Source organism: Lineus longissimus, chromosome 12 (assembly GCF_910592395.1).
Source record: "Lineus longissimus chromosome 12, tnLinLong1.2, whole genome shotgun sequence".
NCBI classification, from domain to species: Eukaryota; Metazoa; Nemertea; class Pilidiophora; order Heteronemertea; family Lineidae; genus Lineus; species Lineus longissimus.
The window spans coordinates 789,339-805,402 of NC_088319.1; the positions used below are offsets into that span (position 1 = coordinate 789,339).

General features: G+C 43.5%; 1 non-coding gene across 1 annotated transcript; it reads left to right on the plus strand.

Annotated features, from left to right (window-relative positions):
• Positions 1–5,993: 5,993 nt before the first annotated feature.
• Positions 5,994–6,066, plus strand: Trnav-cac (transfer RNA valine (anticodon CAC)). Its single transcript has one exon. It is a non-coding gene; the product is annotated as a tRNA-Val (tRNA).
• Positions 6,067–16,064: the final 9,998 nt, after the last annotated feature.

Here is a 16,064-nt window from a genome sequence, read left to right on the forward strand (position 1 = left end):
GGTATCCCGAGATAAGGTAGTAACACTCATTTGTAACTCAGTAACTAATTTGCAACCATTAAATCCTGTCTCTATGACAATGTCATGTTAAAATCCTACAGAGTAATTCAACGTTATCAAAATTTAACAATTGATATTAAAGTCCATAATAATTTGTGTAAGGGAGTGATATGACGAGGATAAAGCGGGATACAATAGGTTTAATTAGTACTCAGTTGGTTGGAAGGGCTACTGACCCGAGGGCGGATGGCATTGACGGACCGCCGTCCGCTGTATGGTGCGGCGAGGCTCATGCCCGGGCCAGTCCACCTCAACGCGAGAGAATGGGGTAATTTTGGACATATGTCGCCAGTCGTGGGACATGGACCCTCGCCGCGCCAGGACGGACCGGGGCCTCTTGGCAACAAACACAAGTACCACTCTACCCACTTCACCGGCAAAGACCGCGGCGAAATTAGCAAACCTGTATCGCTCCGAAGAAAGAAACAAGCATATGGAATTTGGACATCAGTCTTGAGTCGAGCTCTCGAGGAGTCGGCAAACACTGCCTGTTGTGATGGGCCAATGGTCCGTGACGGATCCGACAACTTAAATACTTGGTCGGGTAATGTCAGGATGTTTGAGAGTTCCTGCGAGGCGGTTCGCCAAGTTCATTACCAGCTAAATAACAATATGTATGACCAAGAAAACTCTCGAAATAACAGGGGTCCGATCCTTATCCTTGTAGGTGTCGCAAGTTGCAGTGACGCTTTAGAAGTGTACGTACATATTTGACGTTTAAAAAAGGCTTTCTGATGTTGCTGTCGATATTATAAAAGATTTCTTACATAGGAACATGACTTAGCGTGACCATGATGTCAAACAATCGATTAACGAGAGGAAATTTCACGCACCATTTATAGGGTTTCAAGAGCGGCAACCATGACGGTTTGGGACCTTTCTGCCCTCCGCACATTGGAGAGTTACAAGTTATGCAAATTATTCATATAAACTATGGCGGACAGTGCTTTGATCAATCAGCGTACATCCGTCGAAATTTATGATTTTGTTGATGTCTTGGGATGAGTTTATCACTAACTCACTCTCTGCGGCAACATAACGTGTTTGTCTACGTCAGTTGTACAAGGACACGCCTCCACTCTCTGCGGTATCGGGCAGCTGTGCTCAGTACATTAGATGAGTATATTGCCGGAATGAATTTAACATGGTCAGATGCACTGCCCTTTTTTATATAAAGGCCGGATCCAATTTGAAATCTTTTGTTTTAGCGAACTTCTGTAATACGTTCGCGACTGTTTATTTTGATTAGGATTGGCGAAACTAACTATCTCGGGATCTCTGCGACTGCCGACCCGTGCTTGGCCTTGTTTAGTTGACTTAAGTTGTCACCTGTTGGCCAAATATTGAAAGGCCTAGGGTCAGTTGATGCGCACCTGTCGAACTTAGGCCTGGCTGGACCGCGGTGGCAGGCTCGAAGTGAAGGCTATAACAAGCAGGTTTAACACACTGTCAGATCATGGGGACGATGTTATAAGTAAATTTGGAGAGAAAATGTTTAACCTCGCATACAGTGTTTTCTTGACGTGTTTCGTGTAATATAGTTCATATTGTTGTACGTTGTTTCACCTGTGGATGAGATTGGTTTTATTTTCAGTCTCTGTGGCACGCGCCGTGATTGGTCGCTTGCCAGACGCATGGTGTGTCGTCTGCTAATAATGATCTAAAGCCATATGAATGTTCACTTCTGCTTATTTTTCCCACGGTCTGAGCGGCGGAGATCAAACGCACAGGCCTAGGCCTGATTGAAAATCGCCCAGGTACGAAATGTTCACGTTAGTAATTGTCTACAGGTTGAATCAGACTGGCTTGCGGCCAACCCGCAAGGCCTCTAGCCCGCCTTCAGCTCACGCTTGAAAGGCAATAGGCCTATCAAGACGATACTACCATTGTCATGATTGTCATAGGCCTATTCATCGGACACGAGTTAGACCCTTTGCCCTTTTGATGAGCTATAATTCCACCCCTTTTAAGATAACAAGAGGACGTGTTATTATTCGCGCTATTTAGGCCCACCTGCCGATTATTGTCCCTTATCCTAGGCCCTTTGTGGAGACCTCGGGGTCGTGTGACCTGCTCACGGGAAGCCAACAGAGTGTGCGAAAGACGACAGTGTTTGTATGTCCGGATAAAATATAACCTGAAAACAAGCCGAGATTTTGTTGGACTTTCGCTTGAGAAAACATTGGCTTGTGTACCGTCTCACGGGAACGTAGGCCCAGCCTGATTGGGTTTTTTGTCTTCAGTGACGAGTTTTGAACCAAAAAGAGAAAATGATAACTGAACTTTGGCGTTTTACTCCGCGGCTGTAAACTTGAAGGAGCCTGTTTGCTTTTGGTTCGACCTTTCTCCTTCAGAAGCTCGGCGTCTGACCGCTGGTCGTCACGGGCGGCCAGATCTGATCTTCAATATTCCATATAAATCGAGACGGGGGGGGGGGGGGGCTACATACTATTACCATTTACTGTGTTAAAACTAAACTAGATACAAAACTCACGATAAGATCAAAATTTTCGCAGACTGTCTATCATTGGCGCGGAATTGTTGTCGCATCTAGCAGTTCACACGCGTCTTGAGTGACTCCTCAGATAATCTTATGTAATTTCCTCCCAACTTTTTGACAATAAAAACTTCGGCGTCCCCCGAGTCCCTGTTTAAAATCACGGTTGGTGACGCGATTTAAAAGATAACAAGGTCCAAATTTGGGCTGATGCCGTGAGGTGATTTATTTAAAAATGTCCTAAAATACATTTGGATGAGATAGGTGTCTCTTTGTGCAAAATATAGAAAAGAATCTGTCCTACTGATTGGAAAAAAAGATTGGGTCTGTAAATCCAGGATATCAGAAATGGATGTTTGCTGTAAATTGTAATGGCAGAATCCAGGAGCTATCATCTTAGACAGATCGAGCCAACGGCCTGAAGTAGCCTGAGAATTCGATGCCATGACATTTTTAATGACCAATTTATACCCATCATATTGTCTTCGGTTTGTCTTTGGACATGACGGAGCTGTTCTGTATCGCTCAGAGCAGGGTGTTCTACCAGCTAGAGGGGTGGAGTGGGGGGGGGGGAGTTTGGGGGTGCTTTCGGAAGCGAAGTGTTTTCATCCGACTCAAGCAGGAGCCAGGGCAGCTGTCTGTGATAACAGCGGCAGCTTTGTTGAGAGAATAACATCCAATTCATCCCAAAATGTCTGACAAGAACACGCTATGTTATCAGGAAAACACGGCGTCCAGATCTCAATCTCGCGTCTTGTTTAAACATGTATGTGTCTTGTTCGGTGACATTTGACTTCATGGAGAGTTTGTGCGGTGGCCAGACTGGACATTGATATTGTAAACTGACGCGACAACGTCCTGAAGAGGTGCCGAATAACTCTTTAAAAAACCACCATGATTTTGCCTACTTCCAGCTGCTGTTGGGGCCTTTACATGATAGCAAGTATGCGCTACTGAGCAGAAGGTATCATAAACAAAGATATCTACAATAGTCGAAGATAAATTAGTCAAGTGTGGCAGGGAGATACGCATGAATATAACATTAACATTAGAAAAGGAGCAAAGACAATCAACGTGCCTCAGGTCTTTCAAAATATCAGTCACGTTCAGTGGGCAAACCTATGCACAACTCAATTGTGAAAGCACTGATGATATGGATTTGTAGCGAGGTTTGCCACCAAGGTTGATATTACATTTCACGTTGTTTCAATCAATCCATTGTCGAATGTATATCTCATTTAACATTATCTTTGAATCAGTATCTGTCTTTACCACCTTCGATGATTTTTAAGAAGGGTCAAATACCAGATTTTAATCGGCAAATTGAAGGGCATGGCATGGTCTGTCAGACACAGTTAGAATTAGTACCATAATTGGCCACTTCAGCATCAAAGCGTGTCTATCCCCCGTGGATGTCCTGTCCCTGCCGTGTCCTTACCGGTTACCAATCTCAACTCAACGTGACCAGAAAGACATGTACATAAATGTACACAAAAATACTGGTAATCCGTTCTGCTTAAAACTAAAACTTAATTGGATCCGCTTCAGTCTAAGCTGGTCAAGTTTACCTGAACATTGAGGTGCACTTTCATGAAAGAATGCATTGTTTAGCTTGCCAACGAAATAGTTCATCAGGAAAAAGGGTGCCATGCCTGAATTTGTGGGTGTCTTCGGCCGGAAAATTGCCTCCTATCATTTTGGTCAAAACCAAAAAGAAAATTGCAAGATTGGTGACAATTTGCTAAACTTACAAGCGTTTCCTTTGGTTCCCACACGTCTTGTCGACACATTGGCGACATCAGAAAAAGTTATTCGTGTGAAGTTGTTCGTCAAAACGTTTCAGTCCTATTCGATTGGCGAGTTAGCTAGCTCGTCGGTATTTTACATCCCCGTATTCGTAGTCTTGAAATCGTTTTCTTGGGCGTAGGCTGGCCTGATGCTGGTGGGGGATAGGGGGGCTTCAAACTGGCTACACAGCCAGAAATTTAGTGAGAATAAGCCTAGCAAAGTCTGGGGTCCTCCCCAAGAAAAATGTCAAAATCGAAAGTTAAGGAATGATGGCCCTTCGAGGACTGTAACACTTTAATCTTTGAGAAACGGATTGCCTCGGTGCCCCCCCCGCCCCCCCGCCCCCCCGCCCCCGCCCCCCAAGCCAAAGTACGCTCTTGGCCATTTAGGCCAAATCCTTATGATGGATATCAATAGGAATATGATTGATATCCAGTTCTTTGGTGTCGCCATCTTTCCAAAATGAGTGAAACGAAATGTCAATTCGTCGGTCGGCCATGCATTTCCCATTGTGACACACGACCGATCCGAGGACTTCGACAATGTCTTCGGCAGCAGTGACTGCTGTACTGTTTGTCATGTTGTTCTGACCAAAAGTACCAATAATGTGACCAGTTCTCATTTACTAAAAGATAGTGGTGTCGCAAAACACTAGATCATCCTCCGGGTAGGCCTGACCAAGGCTTTTACGCGGTGTCAACTAAATCGGGTCAACTATGACACCGGCTGCCCAGGGCTGTGTGACATCACTATTTGTGATCACACTATTACAATTTAGTGACAAGTGGTCAGCCAAGTTCCTTTGGCCAGATCTATCCGAAAACACTTAAACCGGAAAGAACAATCGCACTCGAGGTTATCGTCTTATAATTACCGGCGGTACTGGTTTGCAAAGGAAACTCTCTACATCTGGACAGGATGCTCCGCTCACTGAACTGACCACAGCTGGAGGCTGACAAGGTAGCAAAGTCAGCCAGCATCCTGCATAAGCAATGGTCATAATAAATAGCAGCAGGCGATTTCCCACGATTGACACATTCATGAAATATATCAACCTCAAACAGATGCCCACTTGGAGGAGGGGCGGGGGGGGGGGGGGGGTCCTGATGTATTTCCAAGCTGCCCGTAACCATAAAACTTGTATTTCACGCAACGTTTATGGCATTTTTATCGCTAATGATAAAAAAGACGTGTCCAATCAGTTATCAATTTCCTGCAGATTCAAGAAAAATGGTCAAAAGATCAAAATAGTTTAACCGGATTTCGAACTCGGGACCTTCTGCATGTGAAACAGACGTGATGGCCACTACACTACGAAACCTGTCAGGCAACTAACATTTACGCCAGATTACCAACACTACTTTAGTCAAACGAGAATACTTGAATGACGTTGTCTTGGTTAAAATGAGAATTCGGACTTAGCCTAATACAGGGCCTATTATCTTTAAAAACAAAGCCAGGTATCACCTAGGCCTAAATTCTCATTGTTCTACAGTCTTGTCGAACGGTCATCAGCGCAAATCTCGGCAACAATCACTCCCATTATGGTCAAAAGGCCGAAACCGACAAGGACAAGTAAACCGATTCGTTAGGACCTATTAACTTGTTCGCAGCTTGAAAGTCGAGCAAAATGCCACTAAAGCCAAGAGGTTTCGTAGTGTAGTGGCCATCACGTCTGTCTCACACACAGAAGGTCCCGAGTTCGAACCTCGGCGAAACCATATTTTGCACTTCAAGGTAGGTCGTTTGCCAAGTTTTGTGCAGACGGGGCAAAACCATTTCAATGCCAACATGAATTGTTCAAACTGTGTTTGCGATACTAGAATGGGATGAGTCTCACAATTGACGAGTCCGGTCCTTTAACTTCATGTTTTGAATTAAGATGCGAACTCATGTGATATTTGAACCCTTCAAACATGTTTCAAAAGAGTTCTTTGTTGCAGGGACCACTGACTCACCAAATAAAAGGGTCAAAATAAGGGAACTTGAGATGTGAAGCGTAACCCCTGAAAACATTTTGACATAGAAAGTTAAGCTTTTAAGATGTAACAAGATGGGTGGGGTAGAAATTGAGACTTCGAGATGATAGGAAAAAGGGGCTTGTCAAGATGAAATCAAAGGGTCCATTTTCATCCCTCACAGGTGCAAAGTTCATGTCAGTCTTTACTGGCAATAATTGGTGTACATTTTAGAGCCATAACATACATAATGTTAGTCAAAGTAGGGTAGATTCGACCCTTGAAATATCGATAATGTTTCCCCTTAAGACCCTCTAAGCAAGCAAGATGAATGTGCAGTAAACGATGGTTAACTTGAACCCTTGGGCGACAATAAAGGGACGGGATAAAAAGGGCAAAGGGTGTACCCGGGACATTGATGAAAACGAAATCAAAGCCCTAATCAAGGCTCATGTACCCTGGACGAGCAAAGTTCAGCGGGAGCTTGACTGCCCCTTTCAAGGCGAGGTGACCTGAGGGCGTTCCAGGGATGCAGCTATCATAATCTGAAGATGCTCTGCGGCGGAGATCTAGCCATAACAATATGATATTCTTACTATCACAATAGGGAGATGCTTCGGTACTGCCCTGTCTTACGGGGTCACAGCCTAAGACGACAAACTCCACAGGGTCACGATAAGATTTCATTTTTCATAACGCGCTCTCAAAGGTCTGCATCCGTTATGAAGTGCTCACAGCGGCCGAGTGTCAGTATACTGAACGAAACGAATGAAAATATCTCAAAGTTACGGACAAGCCTTGCCGTAAGAGTGTTTGAGGTTGGCAAAATTAATGCTTGGATGAGTTTTTTCATAATTGAAGCATGCTTTTCCACCAAATTCAAACTTTCGGCATCATGACACGCAACACCCTGCACGCTAGAGTACACAGTCAAAGGAATGGCACACAGCCATACAACACCGGTCTGGTGATGGTATACAAGAGCGTACCTACCTGATTTTCAGGGTTGGCGAAGCCAGGGGAATGCTTAAAGGACGCATGTGATATGTGGTATAATGTAATCGAACCAAACCGAAAGGTAAACTCTCGACAACATTACAACGCAACCCCTATGACAATGGATGGTGCAGAAACGCATGCAACAGTACATCACTAATGTAAAGCACACTGTTAAGAGCAGGATGCATGTGTTAGGCAGGATGAGTTAGAATCAACCTGGTAAGGCTGGTCTGGCAAGAGAATAGTCAGGTCACATTTTCCGGTGATACGCTTACAGCAGCATATTTGTACATTTCATAATAAAGGTTTGGGCTTTTCAAATACCTATTTAGGGTTTGTTAGCCAACACATATATTCACCGCTCATCCAAGGAGTTTTTCAGAGAAATGAAAAAAGGTTTCTGAGCTTGTGAAATCCTTCCAAGGGAGTTTTATTTCCCTTAAAAGCCTCTATGAGGTGCATATTTGTGTTCGCTGGAAAACCCCAAACGCTTTCCCAAAAGCTCAAAACCCCTTATTTTTAGGAATATACGGTACCAAAAGTGTTTCAATGATGTCATTCATGTTCAGATCGAGACTGAGATGTCTGTGAAACCTGCTCGCCTCCATTCAGCCATTGTTTTACTCGGAGACCACGGCAAAGAAACACGCCAGAAGTCAGCCCATAAACGGCCCAGAAGACAGGCCAAAGACTGGTCAGAGGAGGGAGTCTCTTAAAGAGGTTGAATAGCGCCTCCAGAAGCAAGCAACAGCGCCACCCGTAGCAGAAATAAGCACTGCTTAGTGACGTCATGGTTTCCATATACGGCATCTCATTTGCATATTTTTACAACCTTATTTACTACGAGTTATAAATATGCCAGTAGCACGTGTATCATGCCGGGCGGCGCTGCCAGGTGTTTCCACTATGGGTTACATAATCGGCTACAAAGAGGCCAGTGTTCTAGTAAATGAAGTTAGCAATGATAGCGAAAGAATGTTAGTGTATGTTACGCAGTCAATAGCGATAGTAGTGAGTTGGAGAGAGGAGAAAATGGAAAATGGAGAGAATAGTAGTATGGATTTCGAGTCGCCGGTGGATTCTGGGCCGGTGGAGAGTATGGCAAGCCAAAGCGGAATTTATTCAAGACTTTAGAATTACCATTCAAGAAGTTAAATATAAGTTCAAGAAGGAAATATATGTTCAAGACTAAAATATGTTCAACCTTGAATCAAGTGTTTTCAACCTTGAATAAAATATGTTCAACCTTGAATAAAATATGTTCAACCTTGAATAAAATATGTCCAACCTTGAACAAAATATATTCAACCTTGAACAAAATATATTCAAGACTCACGTGACCATATTCAAGACGCACGTGACCACAAAATTGATGACGTAGAGCGTAGAATCTGTGGTACTTCCGATGCGTTCTGTTTCACGACAGGCATTGCGCATTTTGAACCTATAATTTGCCTGATATGTCTGTGAAACATGTATCGACTCTGACATTCACTCGGCATCCATGTCATGATGTGTAGGATTACAGTACATGTCAGGTGTAGGCGGCTAGGTACGTGTACAACCATGTGTCAAAACCTCGTGCGAACAATTCGAGCTCCGAAACGCAACACAAGTACCATGGGTTCGGGAAAGTCCGGACGCGGGTTCGGGAAAGTCCGTAAAGCATCAAAACATGAGCAACTACGTCATCAATTTTTGTGGTCACGTGCGTCTTGAATATGGTCACGTGAGTCTTGAATATATTTTGTTCAAGGTTGAATATATTTTGTTCAAGGTTGACAATATTTGATTCAAGGTTGACAATATTTGATTCAAGGTTGACAATATTTGATTCAGGATTGAACATATTTTGGTCTTGAACATATATTTAACTTCTTGAATAGTAATTCCACGGTCTTGAATAAATTCCGCTTTGGCTTGCCATAGGAGAGCGAGGCCCCTGATCCGAACAGTACAGAAGAAATGGAGCAGCATATTATCCAAGACTTGTTTGACAACCATGACGACTCAAGATATTTGCCAGAATTGCCGGCAATGAACATGAGTGAAGAGGAGATGGGGCCATTCCAGCCAAGTGACCTGTCACTGCTCATGGCGAATGTCGGAGCCTCTGAGACGCTGGTCTCGTCAGTACGCCAACGGCATTGAGGTGTCCCCGAAGGGTGGTGCAGGCCAAGACGTGAGACTAACACCGGCGCGGTGACAGCTGTAGCAGATGGAGCCACGCCACTAACATTTTTCAAGCATCCGAATGGTACCTTACAGATCCGCAAGGGGCGCGTTACCGAAAATGTTGCAAAAATCAATAACGTGATCGTAAATATTGTCATATTTTTCAAGATGAGAGTATGTAAATGATACGCAAACGATAAACCAATGAAAGGCCAGTATCTATTGAACCTTACAAGTAATTTGGGGGCCTTGAAACTCCTTATATTTATCAATGAAACCTTATTCCCGCCTAAGGTTTTGACCGGGCCGTCCAAAACTCCCCATTTTTTGGCGGGCCCTTTCCTTTAAGGAGCCTGCCTTGGTATTCGAGGGCGCTTTCTGTACGCTGTTTTGAAACATGCTTCAGTAACTTTTAAGGACTCTCATATCACTTCGGAATCTCACACGGGCATGAAACTCGACCGATGCGAAAAGTTAACAGCAATTTCAATATTTGCCAGCTTAACTTTTGAGCCTGGGGCAAGTCGAGATGAGGATAGTAGAGGCAGATTTACAAAGCTTCTAACAAGGTAAAGCCATAAGGTCAACAGACTCGAGTTATGAAGGCACGCCGTATTAAAATTCAAATTGTCAACTTAGTATTGGAATTAATTGATATAAAGGGCCAGGAGGGGCGATTTTGAGCGGAGGTGCGGTCCATTAGAATCTTGTGTCCGTCTCAATGTGTTCAAACTGAAAAGTACGTACGTTTCATATCAGCTGTGGGAGGCAAGTTAAGATGATACCAAGCCCCGTTTTTGATTTTGATTTCTTTTTTCTCACTTACCCTTAGAGGAGCGTCTCGTTATGTCAACTTTGACACAACGGCAGCGCGCGTCTCTTTATTTGAAGACCCCGCTATGTGGCTAAGGGACGCGCGACTTACAAACACACCCCGCCTGAAAACTTTATCAGTCACACGCCCTTCCATGAGACTAGTACAGTTTCCTTTGCTTAGAATAATATTTATTTTCGAAAAATATAGAACTGATTTTTTGCTTCACATGGGCCACCGGTGCGGGGAAACACTGGCATGCGTGAACGCTGGTTGTGCATGCTGTGTAGAGGTTGTCATCACAAGTTGATACCAATAAGCCTCAGGTCTCCAGTTTAGCTCCGACCTCCGGGTCACGATTTTAGTACAGAGACCCGCCAGAGCGGCTGAAAGGGTGGATGTCGTCCTGGGTGCCGACAAATGGTACCCAGTTTCGAGATCGACTGGACAATAAGCACCCTGGGTGCCATTACGCTAGACAAACAGCACCCAGCTTCTTTTTTCCTGGCTTACGGATCTTAGGGACGAGGACATTTCTTGCAATCTCGTTTTATCTCGCGCCGTGGTACTTGTGGCATTAGCAGTGCGCGAAATAAAAAAACAGATAAACAGAAAAAAACGTGTTTAGGCCTAAAGGTCTTTGGAAGCACATTCGGAGGATTTATTCAGAAAAGGTATATAGGAGGGATATATCCGGAACTTTAACACTAGGACACTCCACCGCGAAGCAGTCAATTAATATTCACCATGACTTACAATTATAACCCGCTTATTTCTGGTAATGCATGAAATAAGATGTAAGAAGGCTGTCGTAATCAACACTGACCATCCTAGGCCTAGACCTCAACTTTTGCTATTATTTGACCAGGTATGACTGATAAGCCTTCCTCCATAATAAGCTTTTGCTATCATGAATATTCACCATTAAGGTGAAGAGATACTGGGTGAATTTTTACAAGTCTGAAACCCAATTCATGAAATAAAATGACAACTGTTGTTTGCTAACTTGCATTAAGTATCAATTTGGCGTCAGTAAACAATGTTGAAGGTAAGAAAACAGTCTTTCCGGTTCACAAATCTTCGCCGGCATTGGTAGGTTTTTGGCAGAGAAAAATCAGAAGGTTTGCTTTTTCCTTGCACCAAAAAAATTCTTTCGTTACTCCGTATAATTAGGAAGATTTGTGAACCTGAAAGACTATTTTATTCATTCAATATTAGTTACTGACCCCAAATATATCTTTGATATAAGTTAGCAAGCAACATTCTTTATTTTATTTCACGATCCAGGTTTCGGACTTGTAAACATTTTAGAAAAAAACACCCAGTACCTCTGCCACGTAAAGTGGGCTTTTGTCTGGTGTTATAGTTCCGGAGATAGAGTACTGTATACATGTATCAAATGGTATACGGTACAAAAGTACAGGAAAAAAAGGTACAGGAAAAAAAGGTACGTAAATAAAGGTATCAAATCAATCAAAATGGGGGTATCCACTTATATGCACTGTTGCATAGAGATATTCACAGGACGAAAAACATGTACATGTATAATGTGCGCAGGCGTATTATGTGTTTGGTAACAATTGATTATGGTTTATAATAATTTTAACAGCCATATACATGTACATGTGTACTGCCATACTGTGTGTATCCTTTGATAGTTGTGCAATAAATGAATTACATTGAATTGAATCGAAAAACGCCAGTTGGCTTCATATGGGGACAACGCAAAGTGAAATGACAACGTCTCTGAACTGCATTGTCAATACGAACACTGAACGTTTGGATAATTTCCGATAGGCTTAAAATTCTCCCTTTGATATCATTTATCAAGATTATCGTATCCAGTTTCGCGTAATTTACGAAGGCCAAGAGAATTAGGCCTACTAACGCGGACGTGGCGGTACACGACCACCTCTACCAGGACAAATATAACATCACAGATCAATGCGCATACAAGTGTAATTTTCATCAGTGAAAAGGGGTCGATGGCGAAGAAGTAACCAGTTATCACTGGTACAAGACATGAGCCGAGTTCGCCTCCTGCGACCAGTGCCGCCGACACTTTATGCGATAATTTGAGATAGAAGTCGCTCCAGATGAACACCCCGGCGTACGTGGAACCGAATCCGCTGGACAACAACGTCGTCCCCACCCAGAGCGTGACCCACGTGGGCGCGCTCGAAACAAGGAAAATATTTGCAACCGTTATCAGGGCAAGGTTTACTAGCAGAACGGTCGAAGGTGTGAAATAGTTCGATGTTGCTATTCCTACGGTACTGAAGATGGCATATATCCCCCAAAAGTATGAAACCATCAGCGTCCCTTCTTGCTTAGTGCCATTCATCCCAAGAACAATGTACGCTGCCACCATCCCGTAGAAATTCAACTCCAAGCCAATCAGGATCATGATAAACAGAAACATTAGGCAGGCGGTGAAGATATAAGAGCACCCTGGTGGCACGATTGACTTCTTCTCTGTCGTATGTGGAGAGGATTCGCCACAGTCTTCGCCATAACGGCTGACTAGAGCGGACCCGCGTGCCAAACATAAACCAGAGACGCATGTGATAGTCATTATGATAAAGTACAGCGTCTCAATGTGAACATTACGGCGAGAGTCCCAATCTATCCCATTTGCTATGTCCACGTCGCTTCCATTCGGCGTGTTCGTTTCTGTGATAGTACTGTTGAAATGCTTCGCTCCTGAAAATGTTACTGCTCTGCTAGTTCCGTTGAAATGTTCGGCTGGGAGAAAAGGAATTGCTATCAAAGGAGAGACGGTGGCGCCTATGATAAAACATCCAATGACGGCGGCGAGGGGAGCTGGACTGCTCTCACCCCACATTTTCATAATGAAAAAGTTTCCGCCTGAAAATAACAAAAGAAAAGAATAGATTCTTGGATATTGTACTATGTTGTCCAAATAAATCATGGGGAAAGGAGCAGGGTTTATTCAGCTCTGGCCCAAGGAATCTCGTGAAATTTGTGTAGCTAATCGCTCCGTCCAATGCCGTTTTTGATATAAGCGTTTTCACTCTGCCCACGGAATGTTGCTACGAATGACAGGTTTTTTGACTATTCGGCCAAATATTGTGAAATTTTCTGAACCGAATGTGCTTTAAATGGCCATTTTTATCATTTGCCTTATCTAATCAACTCTAGAGTTAATTGACGAGAGTTCCAAACGCGGAATCAAGCAGACTATACATGCTTCCCGAAATTGGTGGCTTACATTGGAACTAACTTTTTCCCCCTTGTCCGTCATCAAAGGCATTCAACTGTGTTGGTCAACCATGACTATCTCCTTTGTCCCTTCACCATAAGGCCTAGTTTCCCCTTTTGACATCACTATTTCGGACACTCAGCGCCCCATTTCTGGAAAGGTGTATACTGTGCTGCTTTGAGGGCCGTCTGTCAGGGCAATGCAAATAGCCCTCGTAGCGGACATTTTGTTTGAATTCTGTCATGATCAGAAGGTCATCTACTGATGTCAGATTGATGTCGCGTGGACATGTGTAGCCTTCTTACCCGCTTCAGCAAATCCCATGCCAAATCCACTCACTGCGAAGGCTACGATGATCGAGGTCAATGATCGGCACCATGGAGCGAAACCAAAGGCAACGCCAGAAACTACGACGTTGATTCCAAACATTGCCGACCTCCACCGATCCATCACGACGAAGCCGAGCACGAAACAACCGAGGATTAGGCCGATTCCACGTGCACCGTAGATATAGGTGATCTTATCAACACTTGTGTCCACGATGTTTTGAAGACTGAGGAGGGTGGGTCCCGGGACCGAAAACATCAGGCCCTGTGAAACAAAAAGTGAAAATAGATTCAAATATGATGATAATTAGGGCAATTTGGGTGAACTGTTTTTGGGCCGATCGCTATATGATAACCAACCTTCGAAAAGTAGACGGTAGCCGCCATGACAGTGGCAAAGATTCGAGCCCTCTTTTGCATCTTCTTGTGCTGCATTTTGTCTCTTGTATGGTCCGCTAGCTGCATCACCTTGGATGAGACCCACACATCAGCAAAAACACTGTCGATGCCTTTTTCCCATTGGGTCATTCAAACTATGGCATAACCGATAGGAACTTATGCAACGCGTTTTTATGCAGGCACATATTGCCCGCACCTGGCTTGAATCATGACACTTCATGGAGGGGTCAATACATGCAGGCCTAAACTTGCAAGGGTCAAAGGACTGATTCCACAAGAACCAGTTTCCCGCTTCGCCACCGCGGCAAACACACGTCTAGGAAGCGTTAGTAACGTTATCAAAGGTTTGACGGCGCGAGAGGTTAATTTGATTTAGCAATTGCCCGCTGGTGCCGAGTGTAGTATATACTGCGGTGCCGACCAAATCAGGACTAGGAAATTATCTCAGCAACAAAATGCTATTTCTCAATTTCTTCATCTAAGTTCAGAATGATCGCAGAACTTTCACATGGACCTTGGCAGAACCACTCGGCTTATGAGCAGACAAAGCTTTCTCTGGCCTTAGGAGGAATGCGACCGGGTGCTTTCCGTGACTGCTTTGTGGCTAGTGGCGAGATTCTCTCATGGTCTATTACGCAGCTTAGAATAACATACCACTACACGATGCTGTTTTTCTTTCGGCCTTTTCCCACATGAAAATTCCCTGGAAAATCTCGGAGGAATCTTCATATTTGCCTATTTGTTGATAATTCAGACGCACTGAGTTGCTCTGTTGTGTTGCACTTTAAAACAGCAATCGTATTAATCTAGAGGTAAAAAGGATAATGGAAAAAAACCAAAGAGACAACCATCTCGGTAACAAAACCACCGTAAAAAAGACGTATTGCTATTTTGCAAAACCTGCTTGCGAAAATATGATAACCTTCTCATCAAGTTATATTAAAGTAATAGCGCCTGAACTGTTCCTCTGTAAGTTACATGTATACTGAAAACCCGATGTAATTTACACTGATGAAGATTAAAGGGAAGTGTTAAGATTTGATGACGAAAACGACAAAGATAAATGTCAGAAATAACGAAAGGGTCAACATTAAAATTGATTCGATATAAATCTCAAGCACTTGTTGTATCCAGGGTCGAAGGTGCAAAGAAAGGGTCACAAAAATTATTTGATGTTCATAAAGATACCAGCAGTGACTTGAACGAAGTGATGGTCACTCGATTTCTCGAGATGCGGTCGAGATTTCTGAAGCGTCACGGAACAGCAAGGCGAATAAAGGGGTCGCAAGACTTGATTTCTTTAGAGCTTGGCGACTGACTTTGTTCTCTCGGAACACTGGTCCAGGGTCCCTAAATGACCGAGTCTGGACACCTGGGTGCCATCATTTAAAGGTCATATTCGTCAGTGTATTGTATTCACGAGGCCCGAGAAAATTAGATTTAGACTTTGCTTTATTGCAGTAAATATCAACCCTAGCGCCATAAAACATGGCATGTATGATATTTGTAAATAAAAATGTATACAACATCTTTGTTAGAATGTATCTTTAAGTCGCATTAACAGATTAGAAACTCTCATCAATTCTAATTTACAATTTCAAACAAACTAGGTTTGCCTTTAACTACACATGACATTAGAAAACCTTTTGTGACTGACCATTTACATACATGCAGTTTCTGACCAGTCAGTTTCTATTTCAGTGAAAGTTAGTGATGTGGGGTCGGCCTGGCGATTAGATGGTATTGTGTTTCTCTTTCAATGATGGGGTGACTTGCTGGACCAGGGTGGTCATGCTTTCAGAAGCAGGTCATTTTGTGGAGACTC